The 14,409-nt window shown below is 46.1% G+C and overlaps 1 protein-coding gene across 1 annotated transcript in view; it reads right to left on the reverse strand.

Annotated features, from left to right (window-relative positions):
- The window catches only part of FGGY (FGGY carbohydrate kinase domain containing), a 336,672-nt gene that overhangs the window by 231,546 nt on the left and 90,717 nt on the right, over positions 1-14,409 (reverse strand). The gene's annotated exons all lie outside the window — the stretch shown is intronic.

A 14,409-nucleotide genomic window follows, 5' to 3' on the forward strand; every position in this document is an offset into this window, starting at 1 on the left:
TGCTCTACCACAAGCTTCCTATGTGACCTTGAGCAAGTCACTTAGTCTCTCTGTGACTCAGTTCTCCCTTTGTACACTGGGAATAATAGCACTTCCCCTGCCCTACAGGGGAGTTGTGAGGTTAAATGCATTAAAGATTGTGAGGTGCTCAGATAATCCATGCTGGAACATCCTCTACATTGATTTTAAAATACTATCCAAAGGACATTTCACTGTCTCCTAAATTCTAAAGGACTTTCCCATGAGGCACACCTATCCTACTCCATTTCCCAATATAAATAAATAGAGCTTTTATTTGCATACTTACACCTGACTCCTCTTCCTGAGTACTTTGGCAGTTCCTGAAGGAAGGTAGGTGGGTTAGGCTAATTCAGTCTCTGACCAGTTCTAATTAGAGACCCCAAATGCACATTTTATAATTTTGCCATAATCCTCTTGTCTGCATCAGGAAGAAAAAGTAGGAGGGAAAGCTGGAAAAAATGTTTCATATAGTTTAACACACACACAAACACCCTTCCCTCTCAATTTACAAAGTAAAGGTTTTAACAACATACAGAGTGAGTATATCAATCTGGGGGCCAATCTTGGCGCCACTGAAGTCAATGGCAAAAAAACTCAAACTGATTTCATTGGGTGCAGGATCAGGGCCTATGTTCTGTAAACAATATTGGACCAGGCCTGCAAAGCATTGAGCAGCTCCTAGAACAGGGGTGGCCTTTTACACGTGACTCTTTTACAGTTAAAGCACAGCTCTTGAAGCCCTCCATGCCCTCCCCATTCTCTCCCTACCAGGCTTTTGTGGGGAGCTCGGGGCTTCTGCCCTGCAGCAGGGTGGTGGGGCTAGGAGTTCTGCCCTGCAGGCAGGGGGGCTGGATCAATGTTTAAAGTGGGGGTGCTGGCAGCCATTGAAGCAAACTGTAAACCCTGTATGTAATGGAAACCACTTCAAGCCAGGGTGTCGGGTAGCACCCCCAGAACTCCTAGTTCCATCACTTATGCCAGCAGGGAGGTGGGTGTTGGGGCTTCAGCTCTGTGGAAGGCGCCTGCCAGGGGTGTTGGGGCTTCAGCTGGATGGGGCTGAGGCTCTGACAGGTGCGCCCCATGGGGCTGAAGCCCGAGAGCCCCCACCCCACAGGGCAGAAGCCCTTAGCCCCACCACCTCGCTGCAGGGCTGAAGCCCCAGCTCTGGCAGTTGCGTCTTGACTCTCGAACTTCTGAAGATTGTCGCATGCGGCTCAGAGGGTCAGTAAGTTTGGCCCTCCCTGCCCTAGAAAGTGGTCTAAGCGCCCCTTGAGTTTGATGGAAGTTGAGAATGCTCAGCCCTTGAGCAACATTGTTACAATAGATTGTGTATACAATGGACCCGATCCAAAGCCCACTGAAAACGATGGAAAGACTCCCTTTGGCTTCATTTATCTTTGGATTAGGCCCTATTGCCAGAATTTTTGACAGCCTATTATTTAACAAAGCATGTAATTGCAAAATAAGATGTTGGACATCAAATTCATGTGACAACACACTGTATGCCTGTGCCCTGTTTTGGTGAGGAACACAACTTGTTATTACTGTTACACGATACAGACGGACACCATTAGGGTTACCATATTTCAGCGAGCAAAAAAGAGGACGGGAGGAGCCCCGCCCTAGCCCCGCCCCTGCCCCTCCCACTTCCCGCCCCCCCTGACCTCCCAACCCTCCCCCCGTTCCTTGTCCCCTGACTACCCCCTCCTGGGACCCCTGCCCCTAACTGCCCCCCAGGACTATCTAAGCCTCCCTGCCTCTTGTCCCCTGACTGCCCCAGCCTTTATCCACACCCTCACCCCCAGACAGACCCCTGGGACTCCCACGCCCCATCCAACCACTCCCCACCCCCTGACAGCCCCCCCCAGAACTCCCAACCCATCTAAACCCCTCTGCTCCCTGTCCCCTGACTGCTCCGATCCCTCTCCGCACTCCTGCCCCCTGACAGCCCCCCCCAGAACTCCCAACCCATCTAAACCCCTCTGCTCCCTGTCCCCTGACTGCTCCGATCCCTCTCCCCACCCCTGCCCCCTGACAGCTCCCTCCCAGAACTCCCAGCCCCCTACCCCCCCCGCTCCTTGTCCCCTGACTGCCCCCTCCTGGGACCCCTGCTCCTAACTGCCCTCCAGAACCCCACCCCCTACCTAAGACTCCCTGTTCCTTGTCCCCTAACTGCCCCCTCCTAAGACCCCCCCCCCCAACTGCCCACCAGGACCCTACCCCCTACCTGTACCCTGACTGCCCAAAACTTTCTCCACTCCCCCCAAAAAGCCCCCCCCCCGTTTCTTGACTGCCCCCTCCAGAACCTCCCTGCCCCTTCTCCTGCCCCCCCTTACCCTGCTGCTCAGAACAGGGTGTTGGGCTCTGTGCGAGCCGGACACGTGGCTGAGCTCCCCAGCACAACAAAACCCGGTCCCTGGCCCTGCACAACAAAACCCGGTCCCTGGTCCGGACCGGGTTGCAGGGGAGAGCTGCCCTTGTATCAGCACAAAGTGCTCTCGCTCCCGTTTTGCTACCCTGCATGGCAGAAACCGCTCCCAGTTGCAAAAGGGGAGGGCTGCACTTTGTGCTGAGACACTTGCTCAGAATGCAGGGCGGAGCTCCTCTCCAGCTGCTCCGGAGTCCAGCCCGGGACTTTCCTGCAGCCCTCCCAGCCGCTCACTCTGCTGTGCCGGGGGAGGGGGAAATCCCGGACATTGTGAGTGCTTTACAAATTCCCCCCCGGACGCTATTTTTAGCACAAAAAGGAGGACATGTCCGGGTAAATCCGGACGAATGGTAACCCTAGACACCATGTCCTCTTGATCAATTATAGCATGCAAATAGTGTAGGAGATTTGGTTTTGGCATAAAGTAGTATGCCAGCCTTGTCCATGCTGGAAAGCATACCAAATATTATGATTCTTTTACGGTAGCAACTAGGAGCCCCAGTCATGGGCCAAGATCCTTTTGTGCTAGATACTGAACAAACACAATATATATAGGCTTAAAACAAACATCTCCAAAACCGCCCAGCATGTGCTCCCTATCATACTGTTGCATTCATCTGAATGGATCTTTCATAGTAATCTGGTTGTTGGAGCACTGGAATAGGAAAGAGTAATAGGATTATATCCCAGAGACTATAAACACTCATATTGACTTCCTGGTATCAGTCTAGTTCCTGGGTCAGCTGGTGTCCATATCACACAAGCCAACAACACAACTGGCATTAATTACATCTTTGTCTTCAGCCTCTGCAGAGAGGCCAAGGATTGAATGGCCACTGACTGAACCATCTCCACACCCCTAAAGCTGGCCACTCCGGGATAGCCTGACGGCACCTTGGCGAGACACTGCACATTTTGCTTTTAGACCACGTTTCCCCTGTCCTGTGGCTAAGCAGAAGGCCTCAGTTTCCTCGGCTGCCAATCTGGCTTCATTCACCAGCACTGAATTCACTAAAAATGTAGAAAGAAAGAAACAGGAAAAAACTGTATGTGGTTTCCATGGCCACTTGACTGTTTATTCTGTTTTTGACCAATATGACAAATTTAAACCCTCGCCAATTTGCCATCCAAACAAGCAGCAGATGTCAGCTCTGAAATAATAACTGTTGTTAGTGAGTGTTCCTTTTGGATACATCACAGTGAAAGATGTTGCCTTTAAGCCCAGTCAAGTGGCACCGTTTCATCTGCCAGCAGAACACAAAATTTAAACACCCAAGTTTGAAAATGTTGGCACTAGTTCAGACTTGGTTTGCTTTTACTTCTATTCAGTATTTCCCAATTACACTGAACTTTTGTGGTTTGTGTTCTTTTATTGTCACTGTCTTTTTAAGATTGATGGTTAACACAAGTTGGAGAAACAACTCAGTTGTTTCTCCTGAGGGACAAATAGATAATAAAAATATGATATAGCAGAACCCCTATTTTACAAACGCACTGGGAATTGAGGAGTTAATAAAATCCAGACATTACTAAAACTAAACATCTCAACATGGCTGTAGATACAGTGAATAAGTTGCAGTATCTGCAGGACAGATTAATGCAGGGGCTTTAGGAGCTGTAGCCTGGGGCCTTTTTGAGGCCCCCCCAAAAAATATGTATCATTTATTGCATTGTTCTTCTGGCCAGATCTATCCCCTGAGGACTTCCCTGTGGCGCCCTCGCCGCCAGCTGTTCCTTCACGCCTCCTGGGAAGCGGCCGCTAATCAGAGATGCTAGCCTATTCTCATAGGAAGGGAAGGGGGAGGAGCCATCCCTGCTCACATGACGGGAGGGAGGAGGAGAAAGTAGCTCAGGGTGGCTCCACTCTCTCTTCCCCCTTCCCCTCCTGTGAGCAGGGATGGCTCCTCCACTTACCCCTCCCTTCCCTTGCCTGGAAAGGGGGTGAAGTCTCCCTGGAGCTGCCCCCTCACCTTGAAGGCGGAGGAGTGGAAGAACCCGAATAGGAGCAGAGGCGAGGCTGGGGGTGGCATAGCTGATGAGGAGCTGGGAACTGGATGGGCTGGGCAGATGGGCGGGGGCTAGAGGGCAGAAGTGATGGGACCTGGGGGGCTGAATTGATGGGAGCTAGTAAGATGCATTTCAGTTCATTTTCCCTCTGTTTACCATCATGCCCTGTATTTAATTTAGAAACTTTTCATTTTCCTTAACACACTGGAGCTAGGCTGTGTTGATATATTTTGATTTACAGTAGTACACTTTTAATCAGGTGCTTAATTAGATACTTATGCAGCAAATTAATCAGTAATCGATGTGCTTTCATTAGTTATCTTGATTGCATACTGTGCAAGGCTTTTCCGGGAAAAGAGAAAAAAAGATGGTGCGAGCAAAAGTGAACATTTCAGGCAATAAGAAAAGGGTAATTAGATGTCTGTTCATTTCTCATGTGTTTAACTTCTAATTTTAATTTCATAGTTTTAATTGAATTAATATTAACAACATGCTGTTTTAATACTGTGTATATTACTGTGTATAATTATAATTATTTGTTTGCTGGAATGTTGTCTACCAGAACACTTAACCTTTTATTTTGAGATTAATAAATAAAATCCAGCATACCACTCTTGAAAGGGTCTGACCCATGGCCAGCGGTAGGCTCACTAGAGAGCAAACACCCGAAGAACCCTTTGGCCTTAGAGAACGAGTGTGCTCCTTGGCCCTCCAAGATTTGGACATTGCCTTAACTGGCCCACCAATAATGTAACTGAATACTACTGTTAGAACTAATTAGCAGGGTTTAAATTCAGCCAGAGCCATCTGGAGCGGAGCACCGGTAAATATTTTCAAACCCATGGGAACCCCAGTGCCTCCCACGGGGCTGAAAGCCCGAGCCCCAGGGCACTCTACGGGGCAGAAGCCCCAAGTCCCAATGCTCCTCCCCCTATGGGGCTGAAGCCCCGAGACCCCCCTGCCCTGCAGCTGAAGCTTGGAGCCCTGAATCTGGGGTGTGAGGTGAATGGGGGGCTCCGGGAAATCATCTCTGAGAATTTAAGCCCTGGTAAGTAGGTAATCAAAGCCATAGCATCCCTATGTGTATTACCACCACTTCGGTGTCAAAATTAAAATGGTTTTGTTTGCTTTAACTTTCATTCAGCTTTACAATTGGTATATCACATTTAAAAAATGGAACTAAAATAACTAAGGAAATTTAACAATAGAGTTTTTGGCATCATGTACAAGTGCTGGTAAAACAGTAAAGGGAAGGAATTAAATATGCAACGAGGGCTCCCCCCCAACACTATAACACCCCCAGACCTCCATTTACCTTAATCTGGCCCTGGAGTATATTGCTCTGCATCTCTGTGTGCTTGTCTTTCAAACCACTGGAAAGCGATTTCCAATGCACTGAAACAATCAAAATGTGAAGGATGGCGACTCCTTCTTCTTGTATATCATTTATGTTGTGTCATATTTTTCCTATGGGAAAAAAATTGTTCACATGAACAGCCAGTTAGAAGGTTGGTATTTGTAAAAACTGAGGTTCCACTGTATACATATTCAGCTGGTGGTGGAATCCGAGTATTGTGGATGGAAGATAGCCCGATGGGATGGAGAAGATAGCAGATGTGATTGGTAGCATTTGAAGGTGGCCTAGGTAATTGGACAAGCGCAGGGCTGCACAGAAGGGTAGGCAGGGCTGTCTACATCTGAGGATTCGTCGAGAGGCCATTCAACTGCTTTTGCCAGTGCAGCATAAAAGGGGATAGAGTGGGGTCAGAATTTATCCCAGTCTCTCCCAGGAAGGATGGGGAAAAAGTAGGAGGGAATTGCTTGTAAAGAAAACCCATTGCAGCCCATATAGTCCAAATCACAGAAGCAAAAGATATTATGGTACATCCAGTGTCCCTCATTGCTAAACAATAATTTGGAAGTTTGTTCTGCTAAATATATCACAACTGGATTAATTCAACCAAGGAAAAACTGTGTGTTCCATGTAAGATGGGAAGATAGGCAGCATCAAGGTTACTTGCAACAAGTATTTGGGGGAGAGATTGCATTAGTCATGTCTATTAATGCTCTGAGTCATAGGGCCAGGGTAGAAATAGAGGCCATGTGGATGACTCTTCCATCAATTGTTTTTGGATCATATTCCTGCTCAACTCCTGCATTAATTTACAATATATTCAAGAGTAACAGGTAGAAGTACTAGCATCCTTGCCATCCTGTTCTCCGGTGTGTCTCTGTGGCCATCTGATCTATATTCTCCAGCCAAAAACCCTGCCACTAACCCTCCGCTTTGTTTTCCTAGCCTCTTATGTGCTCTCCCTTTGTAGCCTGGCTTTCAGCTACTAGAATAGTGGTTTTCAAACTGAGGGTTGTGACCCAATACTGGGTCACGGCATGTCAGGAACTGGGTCATGGTAGCTCTGGTCGGCACCGCTGACCGGGCTGTTAAAAATCCCGTCAGCAGTGCTGCCTGGCTAAGGCAGGCTAATTCCTACCTGGTCTGACACTGTGCTCCACCCTGGAAGTGGCCAGCAGCAGGTCTGGCTCCTAGGCGGCGGGGGGTGGGGGGGCGCGGCGGCACAGGGTTCCACGCGCTGCCCCCACCCACAGCACTGCCTCTGCACTACCATTAGCTGGGAGCTGGCCAATGGGAGCTAAGGGGGAAGCAGGGCCGGCTCCAGGGTTTTTGCCACCCCAAGCGGCGGGGAAAGAAAAAAAAAAAAAGCCATGATCGCCGGCAGCTCCACTGCGCCGCTTTCTTCTTCAGCAGCAATTCCTCCGAGAGGGACCGAAGGACCCGCCGCCGAATTGCCGCCGAACAGCCCGACGTGCCGCCCCTTCCCCTTGGCTGCCCCAAGCACCTGCTTGCTGAGCTGGTGCCTGGAGCCAGCCCTGGGGGGCAGTGCCTGCGGGCAAGAGCCACACGGAGCTGCTTGCGTGTCTCCGCCTAGGAGCCGGACATGCTGCTGGCTGCTTCCAGGGCACAGCGCGGTCCGCGGTGCCAGGACAGGCAGGAAGCTTGCCTTAGCACCCCCGCTGCACTGCTGACCGGGAGCCGCCCGAGGTAAGCCTGTGCCCCAATCCCCTGTCCCAGCCCCGAGCCCCCCAAAACCCAGAGCCCCTTCCTGCACCCTAAACCCCTCATCCCTGGCCTCACCCCAGAGTCCTGACCCCCTCTCGCACCCCAACCCTCTGCCCCAGCCCTGAGCCTCTCCCATGCCCTAAACCCTTCATCCCCAGCTCCACCGGGGTCACGAGCATCAATAATTTTCTTCAACGGGGTCGCCAGAAAAAAAAAAGTTTGAAAACCACTGTTCTAGAGCACACTTTCAATTACCCTGCAGGCGCAGTACCTATTGAGACTTCTTACGTCATTTCCCTCTCCCAAGCAAAGCCATCTCTTCTGACATACATGCAGCCTGCACGAGTCTCTGGATCAAAAACTTGTATTTAGGATCAGATCCCTCTGCTTCCCTCTCATGCATACTAGGAAGTCTTGGCTGCCTTACTAACCACCCTTACAATTTTCCTTGCTGCTATTTTATTTCTACAGCTCCCAGAGTGTAATAGATGCTTTAGAAAAATTGCAGGCAGTCTTATTTGCTATCCTTTGTGCTTAAGCACCCTCTGTGACCCACCAGTTCTTCAAGGGTTAACTGAATAACGACAAGATTCTCAACACTTGGTTTGAAAGCACCACAATCTCTGAGTCATTGTAGTAGATTTGAGCTTAACCCTAAAGCCTTGTCATGCCACGGCTTATTCTTAAAGCTCCTTGGAGGCAGGATAGTGTCAACAATAAACCCATAAGGTTTAAGACTGTAACAGCAGGTAAGCTGGTTTATCACAATCTAAAATATCAGTTGCGTCCTTTCCTCTAAATCATAAAGCTGTATGGTACTGCTGGAGGTAAAGCACATGCCTGCTGGTATATGCCTGAAGAGGTTCTAGGAATTAATTCTGTTCTAAAGAACTATTCCAGTTATTCATGTGACTCAGCGCTGAAACTGGGATCTTCCTGCAGTCACATGATGACATGCTGATTCAGACTGCTTAAGCAGCAGGGGACACAAGAGACACCTTGCCAAAAGAAAAGCCCCCGTTCAGGGACACAATCTACTAGCTGCTCAAAGGGAAAGTTACACTGTGTTATTTGTATTTGTCCAGCTAGGTGAAAGGATCAAGTCACTAACAGATCTCAGTTTTATTTTTTTAATTCCTCCTTGTTTTGGGTAAAAGGAAGACAAATATTTTTAACCATTCATTTTTTTTTTTTAGAATAATTACATATTTCTTTAGCATCTCAGTATTAGCCTCACAGGGACAGCTGCACAGACAGGAGCTCAGGACTGAATGCCAACGTCACAACACAATAAAATAAAACTTTGCATTTTCACTGCCTTTTTTAGCTATTGATATCAGAATGCTTTGCAAAGGTTAGAGAACATTATCTAGGTCACGTTATATTCAAGTTTTATTTACAAATTGTTTACAAAGGGCTAATAAATGGTTAATATTTGTTATAAGCATGTTACTGACATGAGCAGTATGTGTTATAGATGTTTATAAGAAACCTTAGTGACCTGATGAATTTTATAACAATCTATAAGAACTGACTAACCCTATCTTAAAACACTTATTTATTAACCCTTTACCAAATATTACAGATGGCACCTTAATACAACGTGTGACCACCACCCTTAATATACAGGTGGAGATACTGAGGCCCAGAGAGTTTAAGAAACTTGCCCAAGTTCACACAACTAGTCAGTGGCAGAGCAAAGAATGAGAATCCAGCACTCCTGACTCCTATCCCAATTCTCAGTCCATTAGCACACAGCTGCCCTATATACACACAGTGATATATTCTTGTCTTCCTTCAGATAACTATTTAATATACGTCATTTAAGGTTCTTAATTTTCCTACTTCACGAGCCTTTAGGAAAAAACCAAACTACTTTCAGTGTTTTACACAGACAACATTTTCAGAACACTGAGCCAGTATCATCCGCCTAGTCTACTGAGCCATCTCTCCAGGTATATTCACTGTAGTATTTGAGTGTCAGATTGAGTGATGTCTCATGTTGACCATTATGGGTTCAGTTCATGCTGATGTTAGAAATAACAATGCCTTGTTAAAATACCAAAGTATTGTTTCCTGTACTTAAAATCTCCCCTCCCATTCCCCCATCCCCAGTGGATTTTCTCTTCCAGGGCAGATTATTTTCTGTCTGCTTTGTGGTTCATTTCCCCCAAAACAAATGGCAGGTTTGAACAATAGAGGAAACAACATTTTTAACCCCTTCATTATCTGCTAGCATAATCAGAGGGGCATCTGCCCAGGGACAAAATAAAAATAAAAATAAAGAATGCCATCAATTGTCCTACCCCTTGCTAAGTACCAATGCATGGCAGTGAATAGGGCTCCTACTTAGATGTTTTGCATTTGTCTGTCTTTAAACTATGAGAACAAGACTGTTCAGAATAAGAGTGAAAGCAAAAAAACAGAAAAAGGCATCTCTGAGCATTCTCCCCACCAGCCCTGAAACTCTGGAACACTTCTTAATTACTTTTCAGAGTCAAGCAATTCCATGTACAGCCCCTCAATATTCCCTCCAGCCCTTATTGGTCCAGGTATATTATTCATACCGAAACCAGCAGTCAATTATTTTTATTCTTTACATGGAGAAATAATGTGAAACATCAGGCACTCTGAAACAGAAAAGCCACAAGTTACTTGAGGGTTAAAAAACAGAGGAAAACTCTAGCCTGGGAAAACTAGGGGCTTTCCATTCCCGCTGTAACGTAATGACAGATTTAAACTTCAGAGTGAAAAAGTCCTTGAAAGGAATTAGATTTCGAGCTTCCTGAGTCATATGAGCTTTATTTTTCAAGGCTATTGATAAATCTAGCCACCAAAAAAACCTATGGAAATGGATTCTGCTGTCTTAATTGAAAGGAAAGAGGTTTAAAGAATATCCACTGTAAGGTCTCTCTTAAGAAGGAAAGTCCCTGGAGGCAAAACAATAATTGGTTTTGACCTTCCCCAGTTAAGGAGGCGTTGGTAAAGACTAGACTTAAACACAGCCTGACAACTGAGAGTTCCAATCAAATTCAGAAAGAGGCGGAAATTGGATAAGCAAATTCCTTTTTGTTCATGACCCCGGTCCTACTTTCTTTTCCCCCTGCAGCATGACACATCAGAACCTTTCCTGTGTACCGTAAATCACTCGTAAGACAGCCATAGCCTTTGAATAGCTGTCTTATATTACATTCATATCTTCCAGACAAGCAGCATTAGCGGTGCCTCTGTCTGCTTTGGAACAGCTACAACATTAAAAAGAGCACAAACAGGCCAGCGACAGCAGTGAAGGAAGAAGCGTGATTTCTGTGTGGTGTAAGTTCTCCTTTCTTGGAATTTGGAAGAACCCTTCACATTACCAGGAGTAGCTGCTCGTCCACAGAATGAAATTCGGTTTGATTTTTGAATGCAGAAACTTGCAAGCATCCCAGTGTGTCAGATGCTGCAAAAGATCAAATGTTTATCTTCTTTAAATATGCTCTTGTTAATGATATTCTACCCCTTCCATTCCTGTGGGTAATGTAACATTTCCTATGTTGTGTTCCTTATGACACGAGTGTCCTGAACCAGTGTCCATGGAAACTGGACATGGAAACATGGAAATGTCCTGAATCTATCGAAAGGGGGGAGAGGGAAAGAATTACACACACACAGCATGTACCAAGTGAAAAAAGCACTAGCTAATGGTGAATTTTTTCACCTTAAATGTCCAATCAATTTCAAATGGTCACCACTGAAATCCAACTCTCATAATTTGCAGTTATGACTTCCAAGTTTGGAGATCCAAAAGTAATAGAGCACAGTCTGGAGACATTTCTAGTTTCAAACATTTGGAAACACAAATTGGTTATTTTAGGGTCTCATGAGAAACAGATTAAAAAATGGGGAAATGGAAGGTAAGTGCAGTATCCATGTAGTATGTCAAGATATATGTGGTTTCACTTTCTCCTGGTGATGGACTGAAAGCTGGAAAGTAGCTACTAGAGGTAAAGCTACACCTTCATTTGAGATGAAACTGACCCAGAACATCAGCTCCAAACTCCCTTCCAAATTTGCAGAAGTTGGGCTCTGGGTCTGAACATCACAAGTCAAGCTACTCTCTCTCATGAGCTATAGGGACACCAAACCTGACCACCAGTGACCTTTGGCGAAGGTCATATTTGGATCAGATGTGGGATCTTAAATATGCATCATATGCACCTTCCAATTTACTCACATCAACATACTTCCAGTAACATAAGCCCAATCTCAGTTCAAATATACAAATGCTCCCATGTGCCACTCTTTCCCAAACTCTATCCCATGGGTCATGACCTCAAGAAGTGTCCCAGTTTGAGGATTTAAAATGCTGGCCACTATATTCAGAAGAATTTGGTTAATTAATTCTAATTAGAGAATTGCAGCAGTTCATGGATCTCTTTCGTGCTCTGAATCTCCCTTTGGTGGACTCAGCCTTCTACTATGGACTGCTCACAGCTCTGTTATCTTTTGCCTTGGCTTCTGCAGGGCATACAAATAGAGGACCTAACAGACTGCAAAGTTAGAGGGAACACATGGACTGTAACAGCTTCAGCAATACCAACTGATGCAAGATAATGCATATCTCCTATGCCTGAATCCGGCTTCTTTATTGTTGTGTGTAATGTTTTTCTAGTTTGCCCTCTTTTTCACTTCCCAGGTGGTGTCCATATTATTACTTGCTGTTGAAGTCATGTAGCTGCCATCCTTAAAGCATGTTCTAAATATGTGCATTCCCGTCTTACCATTTTTGATGCTTTAGATTGATTTCCTCTACTTAGAATTTCTGGTGTGACAAGAAACTCTTTCCAATAGGCTCTGAAGATTTTCCACAGGCATTGACTTTGGAATGAATTGTTCTTATCAATTCAATTATAGATTTCCATGACTGCTCCATAAAGGAAGATGGACATGATGCCAGTGTTAAAAATTTATATTTTTGTCAGTGACAATTTTGTGTCACCCAAATGTAACAACTTTAAAAAAAACCACACAGAAACATATTCTGAACCGCTTTCTGTGACACCTCTGCTAAGTTTCCCACATCCTCCCCCCACCCCCGACCCCAAAAGAGCAGAACAACCTCTCTTCCCCGCCCAGACATCCGTGCTGTGAGAGTGACACACCACTGATCGCATTGGCAATGTTCATGTTCACACCAACTGTGGAAGTAAACTTTGTTTCAACTTTGACATTCAGTTCCTGTACAGTGAATCATGACGGTCTATTATGCTCCTGCTAGGGATGCAAGAAACAACAGCCAGTGCAGAAGAAATGAGTGAGGCACAGGCATAGTTGAGAGGCATCTGGTGAAAAGGGGGTACCTTATTTTGGGGCATAGCAGCAGGAGATAGGGCTGAGTTCCAGCTTCTGTGTACTTGTGCAGAGAGAGGCTTGTAATTTATTTTACCGTTTTAATATCACGGGCAGTTTTTAAAATAAATATGACAACTGTTTCACCGCAAGTTTTTGACAGAGTGGAAATGACAAGTTTTTGCCAATTCCAGTGTTTTAATGACTCTAACAAGGGGGGTTGTACACTGTTTTGGAAGCAGGAGTGCCAGAACAGCCATGCCCCACCCCACTTTTTACCAGCCCTAAGGACAGGCAACAGAGGGAGGGGGAAGGGTCTTTGGGGGAAGAGGTAGTGCCGGAGTGGGGCCTCGGGGGAAGGGGAAATGCGACGCAGTGGGGCCAGGGTTCAGGTGCCAGGGCCCCCCCCACACACACATACTGTTAGAAAGCTTTCATTGCCCCTGGTTGGAAGGTGATGAATAAAACTATCAGGGATATCACAGGCATAGAACAAAGTGTTCCTCACTGTGGTGTTTCCTAAACTCCTTCCTGCCCATCCTATTGTAGGGAAGGCTCTTGATTCATTTAGCTATGGCTCCCAGGAAAAACTCTGCCTGTCAATGGAAACTTGCACTCCTCCCATCTGGCTCTGAGCTTCCTGCTTTGAGCAGGGGGTTGGACTAGATGACCTCCTGAGGTCCCTTCCAACCCTGATATTCTATGATTCTCCGCAGATATGGGAAGGTATAGCCATGGAGAAGTTCCATGCCTGACAAAACAATGAAATAACCAACATACATTCCTGTACGGACCCCTCCCTATCAACTTTCTGAGCAGGAAACCTCTCTGATGGACAAGCCAGCACAGTGGAACAATTCCTTCCACATGTGGCCCAGCTCCAACAGATTTACCCCATGCGCCAAATCTCAATTTACTAGCAGCTCTCTGAGACGGACTTTTGTAACTGATGCTGGTGGGGAAATTAATCAATCATTCTTAAAGTTATAATTGTTTCTATTTAATTAATTACCAATCACTTGGGGTTTTGTTTTGCCAATAGCCAGGCTGTCCAAGGAGCCAGTAGTCTGCATGAGTGGGGCCAAATATGCTTATAACCAATAGCTTCACAGTTTAACACTAGTTTTCAGAGCGTAGATGCCGTCTAAGTGAAGCCTCTCTGAGCAAAAAGCAACAAGTGCACTTCAGCAATTATTTAAATACATTGAATAGGAAGGGATGAGCGCTTCCACCCCATGGGGTTGAAAAATGCTCCTATAAAAGTTTTACCTAATCACAATAGAATAGAAAAGTCCCACCTTGAAATGCACATCTGATAACAACGGATCTCACATTATGGGCCAAACTGAGCCTGTGGTGTAAGAGATGCTGCTCCACAGAAGTCACAAGGATGAATACTCAGCTGGGGTAATTGCCATAGCTCTTGACTGCAAAGGACCTGTGCTGTATTACACCATAGAGGTACCCAAAGTGCCCAATTTAGCCTTAAGTTTCCATTGACAAGCACTGAATGTATTTCATGTGTACAAAGCATTCATAAGTG

The sequence above is a fragment of the Malaclemys terrapin genome, chromosome 8 (assembly GCF_027887155.1).
Source record: "Malaclemys terrapin pileata isolate rMalTer1 chromosome 8, rMalTer1.hap1, whole genome shotgun sequence".
Taxonomy (NCBI): Eukaryota; Metazoa; Chordata; order Testudines; family Emydidae; genus Malaclemys; species Malaclemys terrapin.